Source organism: Coturnix japonica, chromosome 19, assembly GCF_054131305.1.
Source record: "Coturnix japonica strain WE chromosome 19, WE-NBRP24, whole genome shotgun sequence".
Lineage (NCBI taxonomy): Eukaryota > Metazoa > Chordata > Aves > Galliformes > Phasianidae > Coturnix > Coturnix japonica.
The window spans coordinates 12,198,254-12,203,886 of NC_140681.1; the positions used below are offsets into that span (position 1 = coordinate 12,198,254).

Here is a 5,633-nt window from a genome sequence, read left to right on the forward strand (position 1 = left end):
ACACGAAAGCAAACATCCTTCCAGCATCCTGCACTCACATGTGGGGGAATGAATGGTGTGTAAGAGCTCAGGGACTGCCAGCAGCACCGCGGACCTCCCGCTGTGTGAGGCGTGCTGCTGGCTCCACGCCGCCTCAGTGCGACATGGGGAAGGGCCTGCAGTGATTTACAGCAGCTCCTGACTGACATTCCTCCATTCATCCGAAGAGCCGGTGCAGTGGAGGAAGCGCTCGTATATTCTTAAGTGTTCTGTACTTGAACATCATTGCCTTCTAGATTTAATTTTCGATGATAAAATACAATTTGTATAATGTGTGGAGAGGTCTGATACCAGTGTGCTGGGAGGAAACTCCAGCTAGGAGCTTGATCATGTTCCATTTCAGGCTAATTGAGTACGAAAAATGCAGCAAGATAAGAAGAGGGAAGGGAGAAATGCTCTCTGATTCATCCAGGAAACCTAATAAAAGGGGAATGCCGGTGTTTGTGGACCGACCTGCACACATCTCTGGACGCAAGCCCGTGTCTGCAGCCCTCCCCTCTCAAGCTGCTGCCTAAGACAAAAGCACACATGCCATTGTCTGGAGGAATCCCCGATTTACTCCCAAGTTGGGCTTGGAGCATGTGGAACTTTTATGAGCTCTCGGCCTGGCCTGCCGCTGACCTAACCCTGCCCGGCACAGGTCACCGCCATTCAGCACAAAACAATGCCATTTGCATGCCAGCTTCGTCAAAGGCCTCTTCAGCGCCCAGAACGCCAGTCACACCCGATTTTGCTGAATAATGCTGGAGAGTTTTGTGAACGGTGCCTGTGTTTCACTAAGCCATCCGCCAAACAGCCATGAACTCAGTTTGCATAGCAACTATGAGAACAGAGAGGCCAAAATCTCTATGGCTGGGGGCACCCGGCCCCATCCCCGCCAGGGTTCAATAACCTGGGCCTGGCAGCCAGCTGGAGGGCTGCTGGGATGCAGATGGCTTTTAGCCACCTCTTGTGCTACAGAGAGAGCTGGGTGTGCAGCAAGCAGGGGCCTGAGCTCTGTGAGGAAATAAAGTGTGATTGATACCATTTTAAATCCGGGGGCTAAAATAGCCGACTTGAAAATGTCAATACCTCTTTAAATGTGGGTGGCATGTAGATTGCAACCACATATGCAAAGAGCGACAAAGATTTAAAGAGTGCTGGGGCGAAATGAGTTTACAGGCTTGCGTAAGGGACTGAGCAAGGAATTATTTTAACCACAGGGATGGTAACAGTCCTCAGATCCTGACTCCAGGGTGCCTTTTTTTTTTTTTTCCCCTAAACCCATCTATTTTTAAGAAATAATTTTAAAATAAGTTTGACATTTTGTGTGAGGATCTGTTGAGAAATTCCTTATATAACATTCCCTCAGCGAAATATTAAAAGCTTCGTTGGTCTGAATTGAAGTGCAACTGTTTGTTCCACTTACTGGAGTCCCTCCTCCGCCCCCACCCCTGCTCCTTTTTCCATACTGAAAAACAGAATATAGGTACGGCAAACTGTTACAAATCTAAATTCTGCAGCCATAAATACTGCAGCAAATAATCTTTTATACTCTCTTCCCTTCCTCCTCTCTAAAATGTATTTGAAACACAATTACTGTGTTTAATGATTCAATTTGCGAAGACTTTGTCACTGGGACGATGAAAGTGGCTCAAGTGTGATAAAGCAAACATACCAATAAACCTTGTTTTTATTGATTTGGAGGAAGCTCAATTGTCTGGGAGAGACAGAGAGCGCTGACATCACTGCCTGGTCCCACTGGAATGCAGTGATAAGTGTCAGCCTATTTTTCATACAGGCAATTTCTCTGGCTATGTGATGTCTGGCTGCAAATTTAAAGTAAATGACATTCCACAATCTGGTAGGGATGTGAGGTAAAGTCTGCATTATTTGTTTTAGCATTTAAAATAATTTTGTGTCTGAAAATTTCCCCGGTGTCTAGACAAGATGTATGACTTGCCTGCTGAAAGTATTAAAACTTTGTACCATGCACTCCATGCAGCCACTCTGATAGTAAAAACACCAATTCAATTTAAGATTTTTAGACTCCCTTTTACAGCATATTATATTATTATTATTATTATCACCGGGGGAGCCAGATTAAATGTTATTCAAGCAGTCAAACACAACTTGTGTTGCAGCACTTCCCTTAAATCCTCTTAAGCATCTTCATCTGAATCTTCAGTTTGTTGTCTTCGGCTTAACTGCACAAATGCAGCAGCACATCTGATGGGGAAACTGCTGGTGCAGCTGTGCGTACAAAACACGGTGTGATCCCAAGAGCTATGTGAGCATTCCTTGTATTTCCAACTGCTCTATTCTGCATGTTCCTTGGCTTTTCATAGCTTATTTGAAAAGGCTACGTAGGCAATTTTAGGCATACAAATGCCTGCCACTTTATAGAAAGATCTTGGGTAGGGAACTCTTGGATTCACTTTTCATTTTTTGAGCCTTCCGGTAGTTGTATTCAGACCTGAGCTATTGCCTTGGTAATTTTTCATTCTTGGGTTTGAAAGTGCTTGAGTCTCTGCCTTAGTCTGACACAGGCAAGCAAACCAGGCCTTCTCTGTTTCTGACTCAACATCAGTTCCTTCACAGCTTCTTGCTTTCCCATTTCATCTGTTCAGGATATACTACCTAGAATCTAGAGTTGCACTGGTAAGAGCATTGCAGAGGTAAGACCAAAAATGTGAATTTTCCCCACTTCAGCTGATGAGTGGGCAAGATCTAATGCCGAAACATGTTTATCTTAGTGGGAGAATGTAAGATATACTGCAGATTTTCAGCTTCCAAAGAATGGAAAACATCTCAGTGAATTTCAGTAAATAGACTGATTCTGTTAGATCTGTAACATTTCATCCAGCAGTCTCAAGGCACATGCATGTAACGTATCCATCAGTGTGGATAGGCAGTTATTCCTTTTCTTGGGGTTTAACTATGGTGAAGACTCGGTGTTTGCTTAACACGATAAATACTTAAAGTTCTTTGGGCATCTTTAAATAGGTCAACAAAGGCCCTATGATAAGTTTTGATAGTCAAGCTCATTAAAAAAGAAAGGTTTCTCTAAGAACAGCTGATGTTTAGGATGGCTTTTGAAAAAACAAATTAATTCCATAATTGTTTTTAAATCATAAAACTGTACTTCTCCTGAAGTTGGGGGGAAAAAAAATGCTTTTGTATAGCAAGGTGAGCCACAAGGATTCTTGGTAGGGGTAAAATAAACCAGACCATCACTGTTCTATTTGATGTCCTCTGGCCTGATTGTTTTTGTTAAAATATATCAAGCCACGTATAGCCCCCAAATGCCCTCTTCTTTCTCCAGTGAGAAACGACTTTACCATGCTCAAAGCATCAAGCTGCTGCTGAAATTAAGGGTAATAAGATGATGCACCTTCGAGTCACCAGGGACTGTGAGGAGAATTGCTGAGTACGAGAGTAATAGAATTTTTCTAGCCTTTAACAAGGCTCCCTCTTCAATTCTTTAATGCTCACATTTTAGTGAATAAATCTTCTCTCCCTTCATGCTTCTTAGTAACTCCCCCTGTTCCTTACTAAGAGTTTTATGTTTCCAGTATTTCCAAATGCCATTTCTCAAAAATCATGAGCCGGGCCTTGGGGAAAGAGAAATCATGAGATTGGCTTAAACTAGTAGTCTTTGAATTCCTTTTATTGGCCTTCTCTCTTTGGGGCTCTACAGGGGCTTCGTGTTTTCAGGCTTCTTCCCACAAACGTAAGAACCAGAAGATGAATTTTTTCAATTGAAAGATGAGAGTGTTTTGCAATGCATGAATTCTGCAGCTGGGGCTTTAAAAAAGAAAACCTGTGAAATATCGTGAGACTTGCAATTGAATGCAGAGCGCTGTAAAATCAGAGAGTGATTAGAAGGCTGAAGAACTCATGTTATTAAAATATCCCTGGAGTAAGCTGCACTCATTGTAAAGAACTAACAACCAGGAGCAACAGCACTGAGAAAACATCCTTCTATCAGTGTCAAGTTTCCACCTTCCTTAGGGTGCACCCTGAGGAGCGGATGCCAGCACAACCCAGCACATGTGAACTTGTATAGCCAAAGGTGAGCAGACAAAAGATCTTTTTTGTATTTTGTCAGCTAATGCTGACATAATTATAAAAGCTTACATAAGCTGGGTAAACGTCAGAAGAAATATGTATATCAGCAAACAAATAATAGAAGGTAAGCTTTGAACCTGGGAGCTTCCTATGCAGAGATACGACGCTGAGTAAACAAGAGGCAGGTGTTTTAGAGCAGGCAAAGACAACCGGGAATGTGTGTGACCAGTCGTGAATTTGGATGTATGCCCGTACAAAGCAGAACTTCGTTACCAGAAGCATGCAGAAAAGTTAGCAGAGTGCACCTTTCCAGAAAGGAGCTTCTTTGTGCTGCTGGAAACAGGGAGAGCAGGCTATGCCATGGCAGAAGAGGAGGAGCAGAACCGATGTTAACCAATAATTACTGGGGAAATGAGTTAATCCTCATTCCTTCACACAGTCGTGTGAACAAAATACCTGACAGTGAAACTAGTGACTAATTAAAAGAGATTGCCCTCATGGGACTTAAGTCATTTGAATTGTGACGGGTAGGAAATGGGCTGGCACTATTCTGATAGCTTTCTGTGCCGAGCAGTGCAGACAGCCCTGGGACGGACTGAAGGTTAACGAGGTTGTTCTTCTTGACAGCAATCATCTCCGTGGAAGTTCTGTTGACATCACCTCTGGAAAGCCGCTCCGACTACCCTTTGGCAAGTAGCAAGGCCTTCAATTACAAAGTGCTCCAAAGCTCATCCAACCATTGCAGGTTGTCTCCTCTCCAAATTGCTTTCTTTTTTTTTTTTTTTTAAACTCATGGTCAACATTTGATGGGGAAATTAATTACCGAAGAGATGAGACAGAATGCCACTCAGGAAGTAGCTGGTTTAATTTTTGGCAGCCAAATAACGTATGGCGCATCTGGAGGATAAGCACCGTGGTTCCTATAACAGAGTGTCATGCACAAAGGGAGGAAACGTAAATGATTTAAAAATCAGACATTGCTGCAGGATGACCGAGGACTTTGCATTTGTGCAGAACTAGAAGAATAAATGCTCCTGTCTCTTCTTCCAAGACATGCCATTATGATACACATTAGCTTTTTCATCTTACTGCATACACTGCAAAGAAGTCGTTTGTTTCATAATACCCTCTCCTCTTCTTTTACCTTAATATTTTACTCAGTAAGGAGTAACCATGTGAAGAAAGTGTTTTGTGAAAATGTAAAACTACCCTTAAAGCAGAAGACAGGCAGTACGTTAGGATTACTCTCAGAACTGTAGTTTGATCATCCCATGGCAGACACGTAACAAAAAGAAATTCATAGGGTGCTGCTAAATGCTTTGCAGCAATTTCTCATCATTGTGATTTTTCCTTTGCTCACATACATTCTGGCTGGGATTCATCTCACCTGTTTGGAGATGTCCACAATGTAGACATCTCTGTGTGAAACAACCTTTTCAACTTCCTTTGTACTCAGTGCAGAGAAAGAGACACTTGAAAGGTGATAGTCACCTTGACTGGCAGCTGGCTACTGAAAGAGGTTGGATGAATCACACCGCAAGTGT

The 5,633-nt window shown here is 42.7% G+C and overlaps 1 long non-coding RNA gene across 1 annotated transcript; it reads left to right on the forward strand.

Moving 5' to 3' along the window:
- The first annotated feature begins 3,917 nt into the window (after nucleotides 1–3,917).
- LOC146757858 (uncharacterized) lies at nucleotides 3,918–5,287 on the forward strand. The gene is made up of 2 exons (XR_014936034.1): nucleotides 3,918–4,093; nucleotides 4,717–5,287. It is a non-coding gene; the product is annotated as an uncharacterized LOC146757858 (long non-coding RNA).
- The last annotated feature ends 346 nt before the right edge of the window (nucleotides 5,288–5,633 follow it).